This window comes from Polyergus mexicanus, unplaced genomic scaffold, assembly GCF_030449975.1.
Source record: "Polyergus mexicanus isolate NDT 795.1 unplaced genomic scaffold, iyPolMexi1.0 SCAF_9, whole genome shotgun sequence".
NCBI lineage: Eukaryota > Metazoa > Arthropoda > Insecta > Hymenoptera > Formicidae > Polyergus > Polyergus mexicanus.
The window spans coordinates 7,069,436-7,097,181 of record NW_027223329.1 but is presented as its reverse complement, the minus strand read 5'-3'; the positions used below and the strand labels follow the sequence as shown (position 1 = coordinate 7,097,181).

General features: G+C 35.9%; 2 protein-coding genes across 5 annotated transcripts in view; both read left to right on the top strand.

Moving 5' to 3' along the window:
• LOC138936082 (micronuclear linker histone polyprotein) overlaps window positions 1-23,573 on the top strand; it is a 32,651-nt gene extending 9,078 nt beyond the window's left edge. The window contains exons 8-9 of one of the 3 annotated variants that reach the window (XM_070301157.1): window positions 22,959-23,300; window positions 23,399-23,573. The gene's annotated coding sequence lies outside the window, so the exon portion shown is untranslated. Of the gene's footprint in view, window positions 1-8,101; window positions 8,541-22,958; window positions 23,301-23,398 lie in introns of those variants that run through there. The other 2 variants (XM_070301156.1, XM_070301159.1) reach the window with 2 other exon arrangements.
• Window positions 1-27,746, top strand: part of LOC138936084 (uncharacterized) — a 36,370-nt gene that overhangs the window by 700 nt on the left and 7,924 nt on the right. Inside the window, exon 1 of one of the 2 annotated variants that reach the window (XM_070301162.1) lies at window positions 19,024-19,307. The exons of the other annotated variant lie outside the window; for it this stretch is intronic. The gene's annotated coding sequence lies outside the window, so the exon portion shown is untranslated. Of the gene's footprint in view, window positions 1-19,023; window positions 19,308-27,746 lie in introns of those variants that run through there. 2 annotated transcript variants of the gene reach the window in all.

Sequence of the window (27,746 nt, the reverse complement as noted above, 5' to 3'; positions counted from 1 at the left end):
TAATAAGGAACTATTACGCTTTTCGAAAAATATCGCTGCGTACACCAAATTCATCTATTACCGAACACTCTACATGTATAATGGCTTTGAGTAAAAGTGATTAAGCGATATGGATATTTAATAGATGAATCGAAATATCTAAAAGAGAGTCTCTCATTTAAAATTCTATTTACACGAACACGCCCTTCCAATTTCATTCATTCGTCGTAAGTACACACTTATAGATATTATTAAATAGTCGTGCTGAGAGAGGAAGTCGAACTGAGAGATCCTATAACTTTCTTTGCTCAAGTCTTGTAAAGTTTTTTACTAAAATTATAACATTGATATACAGGGTGTCCCATTTTAATCTCCTCAGGCAAATATCTCAAAAACCAAGCCCGGAAGAGAAAAATGTTTCAGACAAAAGTTGTTTGGTTTCGAGGGGGCCATAAGATGGTGACAATGATTTAACCTTGGAAAATCATTTGAAGGTCATGTGAAGGTCAACTTTAAAATCTTAAATAGAAACCCCCATTTTCTATTTAGTATTCTTGTAGCTGACATCGAGAGCTTTCCAAAAGACTATAATAAAGTATTTTTTTATTAAGTACTTTTTGAGTTATTTTATATTTTAATCTGACATATTTTGATATAAAAAATTAAATATCTCGTAAAATATTTAGTTTTTGATAATCTTACCGTAATACTTCTATGTACAGAATAATGAGACAAATCAATTAGTATAAAAAAAAAAATTGTTTTTAAGAAAATTATTTATAATATATTTTTTTAAACAATTATTTGTTTTTTTTTGACACTAATTAATTTGTCTTATTATTCTGTACATAGAAGTATTACGGTAAAATTATAGAAAACTGAATATTTTACGAAATATTTTATTTTTTATATCAAAATATGTCGGATTAAAATATAAAATAACTCAAAAAGTACTTAATGAAAAAATACTTTATTATATAGTGTTTTGGAAAGCTCTCGATGTCAGCTACAAGAATACTAAATAAAAAATGGGGGTTTCCATTTAAGATTTTAAAGTTGACCTTCACATGACTTTCAAATGATTTTCCAAGGTCAAACCAATGGTACCATCTTATGGCCCCCTCGAAACCAAACAACTTTTGTATGAAACATTTTTCTCTTCCGGGCTTGGTTTTTGAGATATTTGCCTGAGGAGATTAAAATGGGACACTCTGTATATTGTAGTATAATGAAATAAAAAAACGCCGTGAATACAGATTTCGCGAAAATCCGCTCGACTATTGAATGTTAAAGAGCGAGGTCCAATTAGCGTGTTGCTTGCTGGCCGATGAAATTTTCTATCGATCGAAGTCAGTGAGTGTAAGTGCAATTATTAGAGAGAAAGAGAGAAGGAGGGAAAGGGTTCGTTATAATCAACGAGAGTTGCGAATGGCGTGGGCGGTGACGCAGGGTGAACAGCCTGCAATATGTGTGAAAAAATATCGCTATTAAATACATGCCGGGGAAAATAATTTGATTTTTTGCTGAAATTCTTCTCGTAAGCGACATAATATAATCTTGCATCTTTGAGAATATTGATGATTTGTTAAGAGAGAGTGTCTTTAATTAAATCTTATAATTAAAACAATACAATTTGTGAAACTTTGAACGCCTTAAAGCCATACAATATTGCCAAATCAACGTTTTTTTTTCTTTTTTTTCTCGTAATCTAAATTAGAAATTTTTAATTAAGCAAATACGCTATTTTTATTGCAAAATTTTACTCTCGATTGTCAAAATCGAGATCGTCGATGCATTAAATGGATAAAAATATATAAATAAAAAGAGACTAAAGAGATTATTTATGAGCGTATTAAAATTCGAATGATTTCAATCCTTGATTTAGTAATAAATTTTAGGCGAGATCATAGACGTGAATTAATTGAGCCGTAGCGCTCTCGTTGGAAAATCGCGAGATTGTCTCCGTTGTCAGTCGAGGTCTTGACACATCAGGATATCTATCCTTGGGCGAACGAATCGAGGTCGCGGGGATATATATGCGTTATCGATGCACGCGATTTGTTTGAGACATCACGCCGCTCCGAGGCCGCCGTGAACGTCGATCATATAGAGAGGTTTAAGATCATGGTGCATAGAGTCATTTTCTAATATCCGTTTCTACGGAGGCGATCCTAATGCGAGGCCTTTCTCCGCGAGGTCTGAACCGAACGACGCATTGCTAATGCGAATCCAAGTTCGATATGCTTATATATTCTGTGTATCTCGGATCGGCAAATAATACAAAGTTTAATATTCGAATATTTCTAATATTAAAATCGTACAATTAACTTATTATTGGATCGATTTTCATTTTTTTAAACGCAACTGCTCCTTCTCTCTCTCTCTCTCTCTTTCCCTCTCTGGCGCTCTTAATATCTTTAAAATTCGCGATCTTATCAGTTCTTCCCTCTTTTATAAATAGCTTTGTTTTTTTTTCTTTCGGACTTTAAGAGAATACAAGATGGTGCTAGCCGTTGCCGTTAAGTTCATTCGCGCGTGACCTGTGATCTGAAAGAGTATACACTCGATCGATCTCGACGGGCCCCTATTGTTGTCCCGCTGTGCCTTGATTCGATACGAGAGAGCCGAAAATGGTTCCGTCTGGATGGTTCTTTCGCTGAAGGATCAGTGTTAATCAACGCTAATCAACGCTAACTCGATTTGTGCCTAACGCAATTAAGTGGCAATAATTTAGCGCTAATTAGGGATAATCATATCGTCAACGTTGATCTAATGTCGATGAAAGAACGATATTTTTCTGCTTCGATCAAACGTTTACTTAAATTACAAGATAATAATCGGGAGAATTAACGTGTCATATTTTCTAGTTTCTTATAATAATTTCTCTATATAATTATAGTAGAGTTTTATATTAATTACGCATTAATTAGTTTTTGTTCAATGTTTTAATTATAATCGTAATCAATCTGATGCGAGATACAGGTGTTTAAAAGCAACGACTGTACCATATCTGATATTTACAAGGAAATTTCTTTCACACGCGAGATTATTTTTATTTTCTCTTGAAATGTTCTTCTCTCTCTTTCTCTCTTCAAAGCACGTGGCGTTTAAAAGAAGTGAATTGCGACATAATCATAATGAGATGCGCTTTCATCGCAGAGATTCTCGCAGAGCTGGCCAGCTTCATTAACCCCGTAATAATGAATAACCTTTCGAGAAATATTGGATGATTGCATATGTTCGTGCCCGATTTTCATAGATGGCATTAAGTTACTGCATGGCGGAGTTCTATTGTTTTCGTGTGGTAATTGTTGCTTACACCGAATAGATGACGTTGTCTTATGTCAATTTAGCGTCAGATATTGTTCAGATAAGTCCATTTGTGCATAAGAGAAATCATTAAAAATGGAGAACGAAAAGGTGCATTTGCGGCATGTAATGCTATATGAATTTCGGAAAGGCGTGAGTGTTGGGATTGCACAAAAAAATATTCAAAGCGTTTATTTGGACCGCGCTCCTGCTCTCCGAACAGTCAAAAAGTGGTTTGGCAGATTTCGAAATGGTGATTTCAACATGGAGGATCAACCCCGCTCTGGACGGCCTTCTGGCATTGATGATGACATTGTGCATGCCTTAGTGGAAAGAAACCCAAGGATTACAACTGAGGATATTGCTGAGAGGCTGAACATCGATAATTCAACCGCTTTTCGTCATTTAAAAAAGCTTGGATACATTTCCAAGCTTGATACGTGGGTGCCGCATCTCCTGACTGAAAGGAATAAGCTGCAGGAAAACTGCAGGAGTTGCAATGGGAAATTCTGCAGCACCCGCCATATTCTCCAGATATTGCGCCTTCAGATTTTTGTCTGTTCCGGTCTTTGCAGAATAGTTTAAATGGCAAGAATCTCAATTCCGAGGAAGCTGTCGAAAACCATCTTACAAACTTTTTTCAAGGAAAACCTAGTTCTTTCTTCAAAAATGGAATCGACAAGCTTATAGATCGTTGGAAAACCATTGTAGAAAAGAATGGAGACTATATAATTGATTAATAAAAGTGTTATCTCTAAAATATAATCTATTGAAGTTTATATTTAAATCGGGCACGAACTTATGCAATCACCCAATATTATGCGGTTGGGTCAAAGGTAAAATTCAGCCGCGTATAATATTATTAACCGCGTCCTCGCGATATCGTTAATTATTGAGACGCTTTTATTGTCTTTGTCCATCGCGAGGATCGATCGCACGCTAACTCTTGACCTTCAATGAACTCACCTCGGGGATGTAACCTTTATACAGGGTTCTGTCGCGGTCAGAAACGATATTTTTATCGCGCATCCTCGACCCTTCGTTGCGACACTCGATCGATGCGTGAAACGTATTTATAAGCGCGTTTCTCAATGAACATATAGAGAAAATATGCCGTTCGACGATTATAATGTAAATGCCATGTATGTGCCTACGGTTTCTTTAGAACCTTTATTTTTTTATAGGGACACAAGCTAGCTTTTATATCGCGATTTCTATTTTTATATAGATACGTTATCTCTTTGTAAGAAATAATATATGTGATCGATTTTTTATTCTTTTATACAAGATAAAAGAATAAAAAATCGAGAGAAAGAAGATTAGCAAATACACTACTTCAATCGGTATTATTAAACAAGTGATACGTCTCAATAATACAATAATATGTCATCGCACACTTGCGTAATTTTCTCAGAATAAAATTACCATCTCGTTTACGTGACTTCTCTCCTTCTCACTTTTTCGCGTTCGACGAGTTACGATAATACGGTATAGCAGGCCTCTCATTTTGTCATTGTAAAAAAATCCTGTTTGTGAAGAAGAATCCCGTGTCTCTCGTCCTCGCGTTTTCTTCGCGTCGCAAAACAGAGCCTTGAGTAGAAGCGATGTCTCTCGACGAGCCATTGTCTTCCTACGCGTGTTTGTCCTTTCGTCTCCTTTCGTACTCCCCTTTTTTCGCATATATTGCACGGAATCGGGACCACGAAAACAAAGAACATTGTATTCTTAACCGTGAAGAAGGAAAAAGATGTCGCCGATAAAAAAAGAAGCGAGCAGGGAATTTGGGCCAGAATTTTCGGTATACGATTTTTTATATAAATAATATTATATTAATATAAAATATATATATATATATATATATATATATATATATATATATAAAACACTGTTGATTTGCTTTGATAAATCGAATTGCAAAAATTTTTATCTGCGAAGAATTATATTTTTATTTCAAGTTCCTTGCTCATATATAGTCAATTATAGTTGAGTATTTTATATAATTGTTTAAAATTAATTATTATTATATTGAAACGATTTAAACAACAAAATTATAAACTACATTTTACGCTTTGGGTATATTTTTATTGGTGATTATTTTTACTTAACAATTTTTCTTTAATATATTATATATTCTATTTAATTACATCTTATTTTATAACGAATTTTGTTATTAAACTAATTCATTCTCTCCTTCGTGACAACGATCCGAATTATTCCGGATATTATTTTGCGACCGCAGATGTGACTTCCCTTTCGGCGAGCGGAGCCAGCCGGAAATTGGCGCGATCGGGACAATGAGTCATCGTCTTCGTATTTTATATGGGGTGCGTCCATTGGGGTGCGTGTAACGTCGACGAAATTAATCAGCCGAAGATCGTGACTATCACGTAAGAGTATAAGCGATCTCTCTCGTCATTCGAAACTCGATCAATACTTTCGATCAGGATGAGTTCGAGAGTTCTTTTCACGATCTCGTCTTTAATTCGAAACAGATAATAGATACGTAATTATACATTTATTAATTAACAGATATTATTAATTACGAAAGTGACGATTACTAGGCGTTTATTCTCTGTTTCATATTTAATTTTTTTAAAATTTAGATTTTTTTATTTTGCTCATTGAATTGATAAAAATTGAATCAAATATTTCTATCGTGTATCGATTAAAATCCCGCGTATTCGGCACACTATTACCAATGCAACTCGGATTAAACGTCGCGATTGGAACACTTTAGTCTCGGTTGAAACGTTCACTGGTGAAGACAAAATCGTTTTGTTTTTCCGACAGACTCGGTACGATCCTTTCTACTCTGGCGAAGAGTTTGCCTAAAAATACGACTGCGGTTCACCGAGACGAACGGAATTCCCTTTTCATTCCTCGTTTCCTCCGTTCGCCTTCGTTGAGACTACTCGGATCATCGAGAGCTTCCCGAATTTTCTCTATACGACATTCAAATAATTTTGAAAATGTCTAGTGTAAATTTAATATATCGAAGCTAGAATAATTCAAAGTGGAACATGATTTTGCACGGTTCATATTTTGTAAAATCGTTTTTGTCTTTCTTGCTAGTTTTACAATTCTTTAAAATCGCGCTCTTTAAATCCGATGCGCGCGAGAGTAATTTGGAATTTTCTCGTTTCGCAAAACGATGTCGAGTTCGCGAGGGCGACATTTATCGAGGCCTCGGTACGCCGGTGCAGTCGCTGAAGCGAAACGCGAAGAAAAAAGAGCGTCGAGACTGAAAGAGGGAAAGAGATAGAAGTGGCGAGCGGACGAGGATAAAGAACGAGGAAAAGGGGAAAGGAGCGACAGAGGGCCATATACCGAGAGTGACTAAACAGGGATCACGATGGTCGATGACGCCGAGACCGCGGCTGCGGCTCGTGGGAGCGTTTGTTCCTTCGTTTCTTTAACCGCATGCTCCTCCGTCGTGCATCGCGGAGATGCAATGCAGAGCGCATCGGAAGTCACGCGCTTTCTCCCGATTATAGATTCCCCGATGGATTTCGTGCCGATCTTTTCCCTCGCTGGAAATTTTACGGAAGCAGTAAAATTACAATTATAGAGGCAGTTAATTAGTTGGAAATTTAGAATTACAAAGTTAATTAATTACAGGGAGGTGGATAATTAATTAAGATTTTGTTTTTCTTTGATTCTGGTACCAGGAAGATGATAGCATTTTATTTTTAACGCAAGGGTGCGAGGAGATTGTTGGATTAAAAGATTTGAAAATTCTATATAATTTTTCTATATAATACAATATAAATTTTAAATCTATATAATTATTATTTTCATCGTCTTATTCAAAGAATTAATAAGAGCTTCGAACAAATTTTCGATAAGAAGAAATCGAAACGTCATTTCATGCGTTTCTCATTTATCTCTTTTTAATGGAATCGGTGGTTTTCATGATGAACGGAAGTAAATGGCGAGACGTGGATAAGAACCTTGAAATTAAGACCGCATTTCGCAGCACGTGACCACAACTCCATATTGAAAAGACATAAATTATTACGCGTAATAACATTTGAAAGATGAATGGAAATGAAGATATTGAGCGTGAACGGCAAAACGAAGTTTCCGGAAGAAACGAGCATTTCTTCCTTCGATAACTTCATTTTGAAGTTGTAAATTGCATATTAGTTTTTCCCTAATTACGCATTATTCGTATCACGGTTATTATTTGCGCAGCTCTTCTCTTATCTTGATCATAGTTGGCACATTTTATCATTTTACGTTTCAGTTCGCGGCGATTCAAAGCATATAAATATTATTTCAAACAACAATTAAGCTTAATTAAAGGAAATTTTACTCAAATTTCTTAATACTTAACAATTTTAAAAATTCTATTTTACACGAAATAATATTAAACTCACTATTTTGATTTAATTAACCGTTTGAGTGCTGAAGAATTTTCTTATATATATGCTAAAACCACAATTGAGTGAAACGAATAACAACTGCACTTGATATGAATACCACTGATCTCAATAGATGCGAAAATTATACTAACCAACAGCAGCCCTACCGCATTCTCGGTACAAAACAAGAGAAGCGCTACAAAACAAGCTATCGCGCTCCTCCGCATTTTTGGCAAACGACAAGTGAAGCGCGATAGCGCTTCGCCGCACACAAACGGTTAATTAAATATTTTATAATGACTAATAGAAACTAAGAGAAACGTAAAAGAAAATCAACTCTTATTTTATATATTAATTATTAATTATTATATATTTATTTATCTGTCTAAATATTTAAATCTTGATAGTACAAATCTTTCGAAATATCGTTTTATATTTTATTCCATAAGTAGTTCCAACAGTAGTTAGAGTGAGGAGGGGAGAATGGTGTGCTTGGCCAGCGTGGACCAAGGTAATCCAGTGCGAAAGCGAGAGGCACACGCACTGGCTGAGGAAAAATCAACAGAAAAGGAGAGACAGATAAAGAGAGAAAGACGAGGAGGAACCGGAGGATCACGGACGGATGATTGGAGGCTCCATGTCACGAACGAAGTGGATCATTGTCTCTCGGCGTACAAATGTCACAGGATAGGTTGGATAGTATGAAATCACGGGGATAGGTCTATCTAGATCTATCTATAGTGAATAACAATAATTAATGGCAGTTGATAGTTAGAAAGAGTCACGACGTGTAGATTTGACGAAGGATGAAAGAAATTACGAAGCGACTAACGAACTATCGCTTGTTTCGGCAAATACTCATTAATTTTTATATCTACGCAGAGTGTCTGTAAAAATTCCATGAGTCATCTTTCATTTATGGATGAATCATGAAGAACTTTTGATTAATTTGCTCGATATTATTTTAATCTCAAATTAGCTTGATTAAATTTTTAAAGAGATACGTAAGTTTTAAAACTTTCAAAAATATATTTTCTTTATATGATTAAAAAAGAATTCTTACAGGAATATTAATATATTGTATGATTTGTAATATTTTTTTACAAATCTAGTATATACGCATATAATAACAATTTATTGATGTTTTAATTGATTTACCGACGCATCGAATTATCGGTTTGCGTGCACGCTTTTTCGCGGTATTAGTATGATTTTTTTTTTTTTTTTTTTTTTCACCGACGATTTCTCGAAAAGCCTTCGGATGCGAATCCGTGACGAGCGGTCGGTCGTTGAAATGGGTGTATATATATATACCTGTGAGAATATATTCACGGATCCTCTCCCTTCGGTTGTTCAGCCAGTGGAACAGGGAGAAACTACCGGACACGATGCGCATCTTGGGTAACCCGGTGTTATGTCGTAATATCTCGCGCCGCGTTCGAACGTAGCCGAATGTGTACGAGGTGTATCAAGAACGATATATCTAGCATTTAGACTCTCTTGTGATCTCGGCGGGATCGTTGCGGGCGTACAGAATATCACAAAATCGCAGGCTAGAGGCAAGAAACGGGTTCGCTCATGATATCCCCCGTTCAATAAAGTCGGACTATTAAAGTCACGAAAGCCTTTAAATTTCGACAGCGTGTAAGTTTTTTTTTTTCGATAATACGAGTTATTTAAGAAGATGCGTAAATATATATAAACTAAATTACTTGTGAAATAAATGAATAAATTATTGTATTTTGCATGTTGGGAAGGAAAAAAGGTATTGCAATTCAAAAGAATCTCTGCGAAATTTGCAATAAATCAAAACTGGAAATTACAAATTTTCATTTGGTTTCTTATTTCTTGAATAAAGTTCACGCTATGATAAAATAATCACACAAGATACGTGGCAGTTATTTTAAGATATTGCTGCATAAGACGTATAGATTCATACATATTTTCTATGCAGATGCATTTATCATTCGATTAATCTCTGACAATGATAGAAGAAAAAAATTGATGGCATTAAGATGGGACAACCAATTATTGATAATGAAGGAATATTATTATTAAGAAAATATATTGTGTATTATTCGTATGTTATTTTAAAAATCTTTTTTTTTTTTTCGGAAAAATATACGCATAGATTTATATACAAATTATGTATCGTATCATTTTATATATAGACTGTTTACATGATTGTTTTGCAGTTCGAAAAGTTTGAGAGAAATGCCCTCGATCGAGTTCTATCGCAGTAAACTATAATAGTAATGTAAAATCGATTACTACTTCCCGTTCGTATCAGGCCAATGCTTTTAACGATTTCGTGCTTGATGTTGACCCGCTTACAAGTGTTTTATAGCTATCGTATCTCTTGCACAACCTATTAAAAGATCTGGAAGAGAGAAAGAGAGAGAGAGAGAGAAAGAAGCGCACAGGATGATAAAGTTATGAAATTTTATTCATACAACCGAACCGCGATTATCTCCGTTATTATCTTTTGATTATGTTACGCAAAACCTGCATCGCGCTAATGGGCGCATTATGCGCATTTATTATGTTCAATGGTGATTGCATAAGTTCGTGCCCGATTTAAATATAAACTTCAATAGATTATATTTTAGAGATAACACTTTTATTAATCAATTATATAGTCTCCATTCTTTTCTACAATGGTTTTCCAACCATCTATAAGCTTGTCGATTCCATTTTTGAAGAAAGAACTTGGTTTTTCTTGAAAAAAGTTTGTAAGGTGGTTTTCGACAGCTTCTCGGAATTGAGATTCTTGCCATTTAAACTATTCTGCAAAGACCGGAATGGATAAAAATCTGAAGACGCAATATCTGGAGAATATGGCGGGTGCTGTAGAATTTCCCATTGCATCTCCTGCAGTTTTCCTGCAGCTTATTCCTTTCAATCAGGAGATGCGGCACCCACGTATCAAGCTTGGAAATGTATCCAAGCTTTTTTAAATGACGAAAAGTGGTTGAATTATCGATGTTCAGCCTCTCAGCAATATCCTCAGTTGTAATCCTTGGGTTTCTTTCCACTAAGGCATGCACAATGTCATCATCAATGCCAGAAGGCCGTCCAGAGCGGGGTTGATCCTCCATGTTGAAATCACCATTTCGAAATCTGCCAAACCACTTTTTGACTGTTCGGAGAGCAGGAGCGCGGTCCACATAAACGCTTTGAATATTTTTTTGTACAATCCCAACACTCACGCCTTTCCGAAATTCATATAGCATTATATGCCGCAAATGCACCTTTCGTTCTCCATTTTTAATGATTTCTCTTATGCACAAATGGACTTATCTGAACAATGTCTGACGCTAAATTGACATAAGACAACGTCATCTATTCGGTGTAAGCAACAATTACCACAGGAAAACAATAGAACTCCGACATGCAGCAACTTAATGCCATCTATGAAAATCGGGCACGAACTTATGCAATCATCTATCGGTGTATTGGTACATTCGAATCGAGTAGGGATAAAATGTTGGAGGAATTATCCTCAAAGATGGATCGTTCCGTTTTCAAAAATTAATATTATCGTGCCACAATATTTAAGCTTTAATTAGTTTTCAAATTAAAGGAATTAAAGACACAAAAATTTTTATTCTCAAAAGATCTTTACGATATATACAAATATTAATCAATTATAAAAATTAGTAAAGTTAAACATTTTAATTATAAAAATTATATATATTGTATAATTTTCTGATAAAATTCTCATTTTTTTTTTTTTAAATACAATATTTGTATTTCTTATCGAATATCTTTAAAATATTAAAAATCACAAACGCGTCGATAGCTCGCTTGCTATTCACGGTGATACAGATTGGCGCCTTCGCAGCATCCGATGTGCGGTATCAGTGTCAGTAGTCGCGGACGACTCGACTTTATAGCTCCGTCGTCGCTGTCGATGTCCGGGGTGCTCCTGCTGCAGCAAACAGGATGACACGGGGACAGACCAACGGGAATCTCGGTCGGCGCGAGCGAAGACCGACGAACTGTCCTGTCCGCCCGCCCGTTCGCTGTTTGCTCGCTGCAGGTTGCATAACGGTTCGCGCAGCATCCAGTATGCGGTATTCGATGCCGGGAGAAAAAGGGGACGCGCGGAAAGCGGAACCAATACTCGCATACACAGGGCATCTCACCGGACCGTCAACCGTTAATGGTATTGAATGTTGGATGAATTCCAGCTGTCGAATCTCTCGTAGCGAAAATATCGAAAAATTTCATCATTCGCGACGCATCGGGTATATTTCGATTTTAAATACATTCGAAAAAATAAAAACACTGAATTGTTTGCCGAAAAATAGCGTGAATAATAAAAATCCCCATTAGATTATGCGATTCTAGAAAAAAATTTAATTCGCGAAAAGCTCTACAATTCAGGATTTTGAAGAATCTACCGTTAACGGTTGATCTGATAAAGACGCCCTGTATGCGCATCGTTGAACTTTATCGATTCTTATCGATCGCGTAAAGGGTTATCGCTCTGCGAGAGAATCTTCGAGTGTTCCATATAGATATCTCACCATGAAAGATTCTTATTCTCTCCGCTGTTATAATAATAATAATAATAATTATCATTGATTCTTTCCGCGAGGGAGTGGAAAAATATTAGGTGTACAACTTTGCTTCCGCCGTTTTCCTATAGATGGCTTTAGCGGTAAGTAGTGGTCGAAATAAATAGATCATAGACGTTATGCAATAAACTTGGGCATCTGTCAACATAACCTCATAGAAACATTAGTCGATTTGTGTCTGCGTCATAAAGTTATTCTCGATTGAAAATGTCACTTTACGAGCCAAATTCTCGTCATTTGCGGGAGGTTTTAATTTTCTGCTTCAATATGAAGAAATCTGCGGCTGAGGCTCATCGAATGCTCTCAAATACTTATGGTGAAGCCGCTATTAGTGAAAGAACGTGTCGTGAGTGGTTTCAACGCTTCAAGAACGGTGATTTTCACGTCGAAGACCGGCATAGCGGTGGAAGAGAGAAGGTTTTCGAAGATGCAGAATTGGAGGCATTACTTAATGAAGACTCGAGTCAAAGTCAAAAAGGATTGGCACGATCATTGGGAGTGACTCAACAAGCAATTTCAAAATGTATAACCAGTTTTTTACACTAAAACCTCGAATTTCGGGAAAAAAACGGCGGAAGCAAAGTTGTACACCTAATAATTAATCATAAAATGCGTAAGCGCTTCATCATCCTTTGCGCGAGGCGCAATGGTGAAAGTCCGCATGAAGCCTTAGCAGAAAATACATGTGTCTATACATTATTAATATTTGACTTGACCCAATAAACTTAGTGAATAATCATATGCGTCGCTTCCTTCGCGTGATAATTGACCAGCCATCGTGTACACTCCGTTTTACAATTTTCGCGGATACTGTCGGGCAACGTAGAAAATTAATAAAGCTACGTCGTAACGGTTTGTTGCCGCAGACTCGCTTACCTTGATGAGCTCAAAATTATGTTTGCGTGCATATTAATTTAACAAAGATCGTGATGATGCAGGATCATCGCCGAATTCGACGATCGGATACGTATCAATTAGATAATACTCGTTCGTATTGCTCTTAGGTGAATTATTATTTGATTTAATATTACGCAAAAAAATAAATCTATTTTTAAATATTATATCTAAAATATAAACGAGTATTTATAAAAATTAAAAACCTTACGCCCTGTGTGTGTGTTTACTCTCGCGGATCGTGATATTATAGAATTTTCTTATGTTGTCAGACAACCGCGCTATCGTGTTCACTAATATCAGTCATTTGCTTAAATCAAGGCGAAATTGCACGCCACGTAGTAACCTGTTAAATTTATTATAATTCACCGGCTCAGCCAAGCAGAACTCTAGCGACAGTTCGTTAACGTGGGAAACTTTACCTTGCAACCGTGACGCGGAGATTCGCAAGAGATATATTTTTTTAAAGGGACCAAAAAATAACAGCTTTTGTTCCCCAAATTCTACAGTTCTTATAATTATATGCATATGACATTAATTTTCCAATTAATCGAAAGAGTTGATTAAAATTATTAAATATAACGCTTTGATTGCTTTTTGATCACATTTATAAGGGAAAAAAAACCGGAACAATAAACAAGAGTAATGTTTATAGGAAATGTAAGAGATATTGATGATCGACGATGAATTCCATCTAAAGCGATAGCTAGTTTGGCTCCTGGTCGATTCGTCCAAACGATCGCAAACGACTTCCTTCACAAAAGTAAGCGTCGTTGCTTCTTCTTCGTCTTCTTCTAGCAACGTCGCCGCGAAGCGATGCGAGATGTTTGTCTCTGCTTTCAATTAATCTCACCTTAAAGTACGTTGAACCATCCACGAAGTAGATGTTGCCTGTACTTGGTCGTGATACGCGTTCTAGGTCGTAGCTAATATTCGTCGACGAGATTAACGACACCTCGGGGAAGTGGAAGTCATTTTTCACGCTCGCGTGATTTATTATCTCGTATATCTTTGTAGAAACCGAACATCTCGTCATTTTTTTTCTATACTTATTATATATGTTCATATTTCAAGGATATGTTCATATTTCAAAATTAATTTATCGATTTTAAAGCAACGTGCGATTAAAAATGCATGTCCAATACGTGACAATCAAGCAGCGCGTAGTCTTGCATTTCGCATAACCGACATAGATATCGATTTTCCTTCGATTAGTGCCGTCACGAACGAATCCCGAGTGCGTTCAAACGTACGGAGAAACGTGCAACAGGAATTTCTGCCGGCATTAAATTTTCATTAGACGCAATTAAATTCTTATCATTCTGCTCTCCGAGGAAGCATTTACAATGCGGGAGAGAGAAAGGACACGAGTAAAATCGCTGTGGCGCGACCGTGGAAGATGGATCATTAAAAAGTTATATGCGTCGCACGCGTTAATAAATACTTGCTGATTGATCGAATACACTTTATAAAAGCGTCTTCCGCGTGTGCAGAATTCGATCGATCGTTGCAAGCGCGTATTAGAAATTTCAGTTGCAGACGGAACTGTGACATTTGTGAAATGTGGATGCTACACTTGAAGCAAAACTCGACGTGGGAAACTTTTCGAGGAAGCGTGGAAAATTTTTCATTGATTATTCGCGCGTGAAATATCGTGGTTAACGCTCCTCGAATATTTTCGATAAGAATTAAATGCGTTTCAATGAGATATCGTGTCATTACATTTTTGAGATTGTTATTTCCGGGAAAATTATGGAAATTTGAGGGCGGCAAAGGTTTGATTAGAGGGAAGAAAATACTTTTATCACTAATATATATTTTACATTACTATTTATATTTTTTTATAGTTTGGTGAGTTATTTGGTGAGGATCGGTGAAAGGATTTATTTTTTTACAAAATTTTGAATTTTTTGAGAAATTTTTGTACACGCTCTAACTTCCACAATTTTTTTATAGCTGTAATAATTATTTTTATTATATTCTGCGTTAAAATATATATAGTAATGCTATTTCTTAAGTAACTATTCTTTCGTAAAATTGATTATAAAATTAGAATATAACGTATAATTTCAAGAAATAATTACGTTGAAAATTATGTGCTTTTAATATGAGATTTGTTACTTTATGAAGATCTTTTACGAAACACCGACTTTCCAAATCCACTTATATGTAACAATAACTAATAGATTACCTGCGCGATTTAAAAATTGGCTTTATAAGAGCGAGTAAAAGGATCTCGGCTTATAGAAGGATAAGAAGGAAGAAAAAAGTGTCGTAACGAATCGAGGATGACGACTCGCGACCTCCATAACGCTCGTCAGTCTACGTCCTTGGCTTCATCAAGTCGATGATATAACAATCAACGCTCTATGCTACTGCGAAATCTCGATAATTCGCACGTGGCACGTGCGATCACCCCGTTGTAAAAAAATCAAGAGGAAGTCGTGTTCTTTCAACATGAAAAAAGAAACGAAATCGACACAAAAATTGCTTCTGATGAGAAATTATAAATTTGTTACGAGAGGATAATATGATGAATCAGGATGACGTAACGAAAATGAAGTCTTTAATAAGTATATCAATCGCATTGCTTGAAAAAGCTTTTTAAACATATAATTTATAATGTGTAATAACATAAAATATATCTTATTATTATATAAATTTTTCTCATACGTGATTTTTCTTTGTTATACTAACAATAAGAAACTTCTAATACCCGTATTCATAGTCGTTCCTTATTTTAAGGACGGAGGAAGCCTCCATGAAGGATTCCTTGAATCTGCAAGGCCACCTTGTTTCATAGATGGACCTCGAGTCTCCCTTTCAGAAGGAAGGAATATTTTAGGGATTTTTAGTGACCGACTGGAGGCAGCACCGTTTTATGCTGCCTGTAACTAATTTCATATAATACATATGAAAACTTTTTCGTATCTTCAAAAAATTCCACGGGATTTTCCCAATCGCGAATGTATCTTTTCGGAATCCGCCACAGAATCCGATTCTCTGGATTTTCGTCTTCAAATCTATCGTCAGAATCATTTAAAAATTCATTGTCCATTATCCCTTTTTTCTTTATACACTTTCAGTTTGAGACCGCGACAACAAATAACCACAAAACCACAAATGTAACGAAACTAACTTTTGGAGGTTATATTTGGTTATATACTACGCATCGTCTGCTAAAAAGGTCGCATCCACTCCTCAAGGAAGCTCGTGACCTTCCTTGAGATAAGGGAACCAATAAGATTCCTTGTTCGGTCAAGGAAAGTTTATGAAACGTGGAACGAGGAACAAGGAATCCTTATTCCTCAAGGACGGACTATGAATACGGGTATAAGTCATATGTATAGAATTAAAATTTATTGTAGCCAATTACATCTATTTTGTAAAAGACTCGTTCTAACATTGCCTAATGCCGATTTCGACCGATTACGGAATACGTATACATATACCCGTATTCATAGTCCGTCCTTGAGGAATAAGGATTCCTTGTTCCTCATTCCACGTTTCATAAACTTTCCTTGACCGAACAAGGAACAATCTTATTGGCTCCCTTATTTCAAGGAAGGTCACGAGCTTCCTTGAGGAGTGATGTGACCTTTTTAGCAGACGATACGCAGAATATAACCAAATATAACCTCCAAAAGTTAGTTTCGTTACATTTGTGGTTTTGTGGTTATTTGTTGTCGCGCTCTCAAACTGAAAGTGTATAAAGGAAAAAGGGATAATGGACAATGAATTTTTAAATGATTCTGACGATGGATTTGAAGACGAAAATCCAGAGAATCGGATTCTGTGGCGGATTCCGAAAAGATACATTCGCGATTGGGAAAATCCCGTGGAATTTTTTGAAGATACGAAAAAGTTTTCATATGTATTATATGAAATTAGTTGCAGGCAGCATAAAACGGTGCTGCCTCCAGTCGGTCACTAAAAATCCCTAAAATATTCCTTCCTTCTGAAAGGGAGATTCGAGATCCATCTATGAAACAAGGTGGCCTTGCAGATTCAAGGAATCCTTCATGGAGGCTTCCTCCGTCCTTAAAATAAGGAAGGACTATGAATACGGGTATTTGTTTCTTTGTTCTTCAAAAAAACTGACACGTGCTGATGAGAGTCGATATATGGCAATGTATGACTTCGAGCTATGCATGTGAAACATTTATCAATATGAATGAAGAAAGAGAGTGACCGTCATTTATTTTCTAAATATCTATTTCGTGGACGCGGAAGATAATTTATTATCGCTCGCTAACGCCGATATTCTTACACACCGGAAACCTGCAGCTGAATTAATACACAGCTGAGAGATGACGGACGGGCACTTAGAGAAACGCCATTCGTCATCCAGCTTATCGGACTTGTTCCCGCAAGGGAAAAAATTATAAATGCATTTTCATTGCGCGCCGCGCCATTGTTGTATCGTAAATCGAGGCCGCATTAAATCACGAGGATTCAGAAAAGAAAGGATGGAAAGTTGTGCCGCTGTAGCAGGATCGTGTTCCTGTGATCGCGGCAGGTCGTTTGCTTGTCTCGTTGGTGCAATCGTCATGCGATGAGAGATTGTACTTTAGAAAAAAAAAAATGCGGTGAAAACACCTGTGATGTCGAATGCACATCTCGATATGGCCGAACATAAAGATTAAATGGATAACATTAACGGAAAAAGGACAAATAAAAGAGACGGTAAATACGTGTGCGAGATTTTTATATGCGATTATTATGATGAATACACGATGAATACATATTACGAAACATGTTTAAAGAGTATTAATGGTTATAAAATGTTTTTAACATCTTATTTATATAATCTTTAATCATCGTTTCTACGATATCTTTTATGGTTTTTGTTATTCGAATTATTAAACATATTTAATGGGGATGAAGTTGAATCTGTGAAAATTGCCAAACATATCGCGGAATCATAAAAGCGTAAATAATTAGAAAATCATGCACAATTAAACGCTCTCGAATGTTTTGTCGTTCACGAATTTTTTTTAACAACCTGAAATCTGACGAGAACGTGAAAGGAGATTACGCAAAAAATATACGGAAACAATACGGAGGAATAGTATCGAGAGAAAAACACGGCTTTTATTCGCTTAGTCTCACGATTGCTGCAAGCGATTTATCGCCGCGTTTTGTTAGAATCTTACAATTTTGTCGAAATCACAATGCAATCCGAGCGCGAATATTTTCTCAAACAGGACGATTGATATTCGAGAAGAAATAAAGCAAAGTGAAGTTCGAAAGAGAATTATCGTGGAATTGACATGCGAATAAAAATGCGAGGATCGAATCCTTCGTGTGGGTGAGAACGATCTTCGCGTATCTCATCCTTTTGTTCTCGAGAATATATGCCTCATTACATGCGCGTGTAACGATTTTACGAGGCTGCCGAGTAAACTGAATCCGTAGTGCTTAATATCGGGGTCGCGGAGGAAGTTTCAGCAATTGGCGATATTGGTAATATTTTTTATTTTTTAACCAAAAAAAAAAAAAAAAAAAGAAGAAGAAGAAACATTTTCTACTCATTAAGGGGATATCTATTTACTAAACAAGCATAAAATACAGTGCATTTTGTCTATACTCAATTTCAGACTAATAAGTATGCAGCATTTATATACTAGCCATTAATAGCTCGATATTTTTCTCCTGCGTTTCGGTAATTTATAATATCGCGTATTTCGCGTATCACAAAAATATGTGAAATATACTTTAACCTGTCCTTTTGGAGGGGAGGGGGGAGGGGGAGGGGAAATTCAATCGCAACTATAATTAAATCCGTCTGAACTTAACGCGCGGCGATCCAGCTTCGTAAGGCGGGAAGAACTTCTCTGCAGCGGTATAAACGCGTACAACTTTTCTCTTATGTAACGTAGAACGGAGTTTCTGCTCGGTGTAGCGTGCACGCGCAGCAAGCCGCCTCCAGGGAGCAAAACTGACGGACGGAGGAGGCATTGTCTCTCGGATGCGTTCGGTAAACTTATCCTCTTTGTTTGCCGCGAAGCCAGGGAAGATCGGAATCCGGGACGACTCCCCGAATCTCCTTCTCTCTGACAAAGCACGTGACACTCTACTAACTTCGATAATGATCGTTAACCTTTCGCTGACGATTGTTAAATACAACTGTGGTTATTGCGAAGAGGACAATTCTCTTTCTTACTACTTTGTGCGGGTAAATTAATTTGATTTATTTGTTATATTGTACAATAAACATTTTCTTTATTTCATAATTGACGTATAAAAGATTTTTAGATGTATTCTACATTTTTTAATTTTGTTATAAATTTTGTTATCTAAAAAGAGTCTCTTCGATGTAGATTTTTATGTAAATATTTGTACAAAAAAAAATGAATATAATATTAAATATAAAAGGTCGCAGTTTAATACAGCTTATGTAATGCGTCCCAATTTGTAGAAGTGTCGCGAAGCGTGAAGCGAAATTTGCGTTAATTTAATTCCGCTTAGTTTGCATAAGAATACAGAGATAATAATGACTAGCGCAATATGCATCCGCGCAAAAGTGTAACTGCAACGCAGTGATGCCAGAATTGAGACGCGAGCAATATGATTCCGTAGTGGAGGGGATACACACACAAGCGTATACCGTGTGCATGTAATGCGCAGAGCGCTCTGCGCATTACATGCACACGGTATACGCTTGTGTGTGTATCCCCTCCACTACGGAATCATGTTGCTCGCGTCTCAATTCTGGCATCACTGCTGCAACGCTGCGTAAAAATGCGGTACGTGACATTTAATCTTCAGATTTAATCGTCAGATTTTATCTTTTTCTAAAAATGTCGTATTACACAAGATTAACTCACGCATATATAGGTTTTATTTTATGTACTTTTACACAGAGATATATAATACAATATTGATTTTCACCTTTGATCTTTATTTTTATAAAATCTTAGATGAATCGAAAATAATTATTTTGAAAAATACTTTCAAAGGTCAAATGTTATGAGTTGTCTAAAACAGAATCATATTGTCCTTGCTTAGGGAAAAGTGTCAAGGGAAAAATGCAGGAAAAATCGGAGCTAGGCAATCGCCTTGCGACATCATAATTATCGCGTGTTTGTTATTCATCTCGCGTATTGTTGTTCCTCTTCTTTGTACTAACTCTGAGAATCATACAAGCTGGCTCAACGAAAGTGACATCATATTCTGCGGACGAGCCAGTTCTCATTGAATCTAATACCGGTTTCATCGGCCGGAGAACCTTCGTCGGTTCGTTTGACACAATCGTCGGCTTAGGTCGTAACTTTAGGATAAACAGACACACACGTGTTTAAGTTCCTGCTTCTCTCTTTTTCTAATTTTAATAGACGACGAGCGACGTGCCGTCTTTCCGAGACACCTGGTAGAAAATTAGCCTCGTAATTACTATGAATTAGTCTCGCAAAAACGCGAATTAAACGCCGAGCAAAATATGGCTTCGCGTGGCTTGGAAGCGGTTTTACAGATTCGGGACTAGTTCGTCGCGGGATTAATTTACTTTACGACGAGGTAGCATTTTAATCACGTAACTCGGAAATTATCAATATTTTGCGACTGATATAGTAATGTGTAAGTTCGGTTGCTCGGTAAAATAAGAGTAATATCGGTCTCCTCTTCTGATCAATCCTTTCTTTAAAAAAAAAAAATGTCAGCGGAAGATTTTATTTAGTACAATCCTCCGATCATTAATATTACATATTTCGCAAATAAGTCTCAAAATTTTGTTAAATATCAAATTTATACAAAATTAAGCGAATAACATAATTTTGTTATTTGCGTTAAAATAACGGTTTCTAATTCTTCAATTTAAACAAAATTACATAACGCTATTCTAATATTTTTTGTCATACATAATGTTATATAAATTTAATGATAAAAAATATATTATTACGATAAGAAAAAATTCCGTATTGTAAAAACTTGATATTTTTTCCGTTATATCGATGAATTATTCTCAGACACATTCTCCGAACTCATTTACGAACGATGAGCGAAATCAAATAAATTCTCGAATTATAATAATTGATAATTAAAGAAAAATACCGTAAATTCCCTCTTTTTCTCGCTACGAAGGGAGGGAGGGAAGGGGGGGGGGAGGGGGACGCGGGAAGGGCCTTCACCTTTCATTCTGAAGTAACTGTACAGCTGTGGCAAGTTAGGGAATGGATGACAGAAGCAAACAGCTGTTGTCGTAATCTCAAAGTTCGATTACGTGTTGGCGACGGGAATAATCTCTGATAACGCTAATAACCGTAATAAATACGTAGCATTTAACTGACGTGAAGTTACTACGCCATTAATCGCGCATCGTCGAAATTAAAGAATAATCTCGCAACCACGATCATTTGTCCATTTTCGATATTTGTTTTATTTTTGCGTCTCTTGCTAAATTCAATTTATTTATTAACTGCCTATTCTATTAATTTTTATTAAATTTCTTTGAAATGATTTTTAATATCTTTTTACTTTAAGATATTCAGTTAGTTATTAAGTAATCTCTAAATTATTTGCTTATTATTTAAAACGCGCTATTAGTATATGAGAAGAGGTTTCGCGTAAAGAAATTTTCTCTCCGTGCTCTATATATTATTTCGAGTAATACCGGCACGTTGGTAAAACTGATAATTTTTCATTAAACGCCGTTGTTAATTAACGCGACGTTTTGTTGGCGATGTAGAAATAGACGTCCAACAGTGAGAAAGAAATCGCGGCGCGCACAATGGGAAGGAGACGCGATGAGAGTTCTAATGAAATTGCCGGAGCGGAAACGCAACAGAAAACGTCATTAATGTCGGCGCAGCGAACAATTATTGTTATTTATGAATTATAAATTATTAATTATTACGGCTATCTTTGATCGCACGGGATCATTATCTATTTCTTAATTAGAAAACAGGATTTTTGCACACTGAATATGACATTAGCAACGACGTACACAGAAAACCATTTTGAAATATCAAACTTGATATTCTTTAAACAATTTAAAGACGATATCTCTTTTTAGCGAAAATAAATAAACGTTGATATATCTTCCGTATTATAAGCAAACAGACATGGAAAGTATTCGTCTCTTGTAAATTATGAATATTCGATTTAGAACTAAATAATAAAATCGTATTCTTATGTATATATATATATATTTTTTTTTGTAAAATATTATAATTTTAGATTTCAATATTAAGGAGACAAAATATATTGAATTCTATTTGTTTATAGAAATCACTATTTTTCTATAAAAATTTATTTCGAGGAATTATAAGAATAATATCTAATTATATATAATAATATTTATTTTATTTTAATTATAAATTTTAATGATTAAAAAAAATATAAAAATATAATCGAACGCCGTCAAGATGAAAGCCTGTTAACCCGATTAACATAGAAAGGGAGATTTGCATATGCGTACAATGTGACTTGCGAGAAGTAGCTCCGACAGATATCATCTTTTACAACGTACTAACTCACTAGGTCGAGATTTTATTTATTTTTTAATCCCTTCCATATTGAGGCAATGCTACATTTTTGAAAAAAAGTATGCGATGCACGATAATTGTTAACGCATCACGATAATTGAGATTTTGATATTGTTTGCAAGTGACTCGATGATAAAAATAAAGCTACATATTTAATATTATTAACGATATTAATCAATTAATTTTATGTATAAAATAAAATTATTTTTAACAAATATATTATATACTTTTAATAATTATATTCTATTTTTCGAATTTAAAATAATTGATATTTTTTGGCGATTTATTTTTCCAACAGTTATTATAATTATTTACATCATATTTCTTTATTTATTTTTTACAAGAAAAATCGAATCCCATAACGGATTCACACGAGAAAGCTCGACGTCGATCGAGCGAGCATTATGTTGCGATCGAGATGCGAGAGCGTGGGTGTGCATCGCACGTATAAACGTGACGGGAAGAAGGGACATCTCGATTCTCGATTCGATCGAAGTGAAAGTCCCGGATCATTGCGGCGAGACGATTCAGTCACGCCGCGATTGTCGCAGCGAGCGTTTCACGTTGTACTTTGTGTCTTATTTCGAGATCAGTCTTGGACCAAGGGGGCCAGTGTATCTTTTTGCGGGAAAACGTGCAGAACGGTGCGATGTGTTACATGCTCGTGATACTCTTGGATTTACCAGGTATATAAATATGAAACCGGAATTTTTGTATAGAAAATACACGTTTATTGTATGAAAATGATAAAAAATATTTCATTCGAAGTATTGCCCATTGCTAGCTATACATTTTTCCCACCTCTCTGACAATTTGTGGATGCCACGCCAAAAAAACTGTTGCTCCTTTGAGGCAAACCAGTCATCGAGCCATTTTCGTATATTTTCGTAAGAAGTGAAGCGCTGCTCGGCAAGTGCGTGTCCCATCGATGCAAATAAGTAGTAATCGGATGGAGCCAAGTCTGGTGAGTAAGCCGCATGCGAAAGTATTTCCCAACTAAACGCCTCAATCGTTTCCTTGACCGGTTTTGCTGTGTGTGATGGTGCATTATCATGAAGCAAAATCACTTTGCGTTGCCTTTTTTGATATTCTGGTCGTTTTTCACGCAAAGCTTGATTCAAATCGAGTTGTTGTTGCGTTTGAGCGTCATCCTCATCCAACAATGTTTGCAATTCGCTGTCTTCAAACTTTTTCGGTGGTCTTCCACGTTCTTCGTTTCTCACGTCAAAATCGCCACTTTTGAATTTTTTAAACCACTCGAAGCACTGTGATTTACCAAGAGCATGCTCACCGTAAGCTTCGACAAGCATTCGATGCGATTCTGCAGCAGTTTTCTTCAAATGGTAACAGAAAATCAATGCTGTCCGCAAATCGTAGTTGCCAGGCACAAAATTTGACATGTTCAACGCTATTAAAAACTATGCTGTTGTATGAAACTTGTATTGTTGTGAGTTGAAAATCTTTATCAGATGTCAAAACAAGAAAATGGCGCCAATGACGCGGTTTGACGGTAATTACATTGACAGCTAGGGCCATCCATGGGGAAATTCCGGTTTCATATTTATATACCTGGTAAAGCTCTCCACTTGCATCGGACGTTCGAAAGGTGCGATCTTGAATCGAATATCGGTGGATTAGTGATAGGTTTAATAGGGATTGCTCTACTGAATTAGAATTTAAAATTATAGCTGATATTCTTGGAATAGTTTGACAAAATTTTTCTTTTAACGAAAATATCGAGACATTCATTAAATTTAATGAACGTCTCGATATTTTCGATGATTAAATCAAGGAGATAAGACAATTTGAAGAAAGATTTTTTGTCAATCGAGTTTTGGTTAAATGTATGAATAGACAAAAAAATAATATATTTCTGGTAAAATTATTTTAGACTTCAATATTAAGGAGACAAAATATATCGAATATCTTTTTATAGAGATCAATATTTTTCTATGAAAAATTATAATAATAATCTTTAACTATATGTAATAATGTTTAACTTATTTTGATTATAAGTTTCGATGAATAAAAAATTATATAAATAACAAAATTTTAAAATAGCAAGGGTTTTTTTTCTTGTCAAGTAAGTTTTTAGTAACATGTGTGAAGAATGAAAAATTGTATTTTTTCATGTAAAATAATATTAAATTTTAATATATATTAAAAGAAGAAAGAATATCACAGAATTGCATATATATTTCCCTCTATTAAAAATCTCCATAAAAATTGTAGTAGTAATCTCTCTCAGACTACGTGTAAATAACAACATAAACTACATAAAGATGTCACACAAGAGCCACGTTGGATCAGTCGCTAAAAAATTATAACAGTAATCTCTAACTATGTATTAGGTATACAACTTTGCTTCCGCCGTTTTTTTCCGAAATTCGAGGCTTTATTGTAAAAAACTGGTTATACATTTATGATTCAAAGTATTGTCCACTCCCAATGATCGTGCCAATTCTTTTTGACTTTGACTCGAGTCTTCATTAAGTAATGCCTCCAATTCTGCATCTTCGAAAACCTTCTCTCTTCCACCGCTATGCCGGTCTTCGACGTGAAAATCACCGTTCTTGAAGCGTTGAAACCACTCACGACACGTTCTTTCACTAATAGCGGCTTCACCATAAGTATTTGAGAGCATTCGATGAGCCTCAGCCGCAGATTTCTTCATATTGAAGCAGAAAATTAAAACCTCCCGCAAATGACGAGAATTTGGCTCTTAAACTGACATTTTCAATCGAGAATAACTTTATGACGCAGACACAAATCGACTAATGTTTCTATGAGGTTATGTTGACAGATGCCCAAGTTTATTGCATGACGTCTATGATCTATTTATTTCGACCACTACTTACCGCTAAAGCCATCTATAGGAAAACGGCGGAAGCAAAGTTGTACACCTAATATAATAACACTTTATCGGACATGGAGCGAAGAAATCGGGCATTACTCGCAACCGAGGTTTTCTTCCGCAAATTATAGATCGTGGACATGGTCGCCGATGGCGAAGGGAGTACGAATCGTTCAGCTCGAAAAACAGTTATCCCGCATTGCCGGTCATTGATTTCATTCGTGTGCCGGACGGCCGATTCGTCGTCACGAATTCGAAATCACTCGTCGTTTGTCGGCGAACGGAGGATTTCGTAATCGCGAGTAGTAATAGTAGTAAGGGACAGCGAGTTGTAGAACCGGTCGCAAACCGGCGAGTAGTTATCCTCCGTTATCGCCAGACGATTTAATTATCATTGGTCGCGGCGGTCGTGTTTAACGCTAGGAGACAATTTTAAAAATTCAGAAATCAAATGAAATCTTTTGGCGATGAAACAGGGCTGATGAATAATGTTGCAATAAATAAATTTGGAACAATGAGAGAGATTTTTTTTTCTTTTTTTTTTTTTCTTGCAGATTGACGGATAAATCGAACGAATCCCAGTGAAGCTGTAATCTTCTCATACGCGATGATAGAAATTAATTATAATAGTGTTGAAGGGATGTGAAATACGACTGAGTAAAGGAATGAATAAGGACTTGACCGGCTGGATCGAGTTATGTCTGTAAAAGCCGTTCTGGGATATTACTCCCTCGTGAAAGGCTTAACCTCGGGGCTCTCGTGTACACGCGATAACGGAAATATTATCCGGCTAAGCTTGAATACTCGCATAAGTTTGTGGTCGTGCGAATCTATCAAAGTTGCGTCGGACAAACGATTAATTAGACCTCTCTGAGCGGCTGAATTGATTAAGGCGAGGCAAGATGTTGAGATAAAATCTTTGTAAAGAGTAAAAATCTCTCATTATATTAGAAGTTCGATAAAGTTTTATAGATCGAGATGAAGGTAGGATATTGAGAGGAAATATTGAAAAATTTGTTTCGTACGGATATAAGGCGGACCTGTTTACCTCTTCTATTATTAAATTAATCTCGAATGATCCTGTAAATTAGCGCCTTTAAATTAGAGCCTTTCTTTGCCATTGAATAAGAATAAATTTGAATTAAAAATTTTAAATTTTAATAAGAGTTTAGATGAAAATACAACATTTTTATGTACATTTTTTTAAAAAAATATGATACATTAAATCGTAATTTATATTTAACCACATAGATCCAGGTTCTGATTTTAAGGAACGGCTCATGGGATGCTCGATCGGGGGGAGGGGGAAGGGGGAGTTTCATAGAGAACCACAAATCGATACGTACACGAGACCCGTTCTCCACGTTCTGTATGCGCTTCGGTCTTACCACGCGTGAAGGCTTTGGCCGTCTGGGTTTACGGTACATTGCAATTACGTTATAGGCCCCATTGCCTCAGCCCCGTGGGTGTGCGGGAGATTCGTGTCGACCGAAAAATCTCATCGCGTCTCGAGGGAATAATCTTCCAGAACCATATTCTCCTTTGACGCTTCAGTATTTTTTTTTTGCCGAATGTTCCGTCAATCCGGAATAGATTGAAAGGATCCAGCAGAGTTTAAGAATAATATTTATATCGTTATTTTCTTTTTTTTTTTGTGATTTAAGTAAGATTATAGTTGTAATTACTTTTAGATTAAAATTAAAAAAAAAAAAACACTAGGAGTTTGGAATATTATTGGACTTACGGTAAATTTTCTCTCGTCTCTGTTGTGAATATAATATATAAAAAAAAACTTTTTTTTTTTTTCATATAGCGCCTCTCTGAAATTTTATATTAATTTATATTTTATATTATAGTATTGGGATTCTGTAACTTTCTTTGTAATACGTTATCTCAATTTTTTAACAATGAATCTAAAATGGTTTAATATGCGAAAATATTTCTTAGGAGTTTGTAATCGATCAAGGCTTTTCACTCTTAATTTCTATCCTTGTTATTTTCCACCGTTTTAATATATAATTCATAAATTACGGCAATTCTTGCACACAAAAGTTGCATGCGGATTAGAAACGCTGCAGCGAATCCTTTGATCGTATACATATTAATATTAATCGTTCAATCCGCGCCGTATATAGCGACTGACCGCACATAGCGCGTTCATATACATCGTTAGATAATAGAATCGACGCGAAGGGAACGTGAAAGGTCTCTGGTTCACGGCATGGCGACCGGTATCTCGCCGCTATCGCCTCGTCGCCGCGAGTGGGTTCTGGTTGCC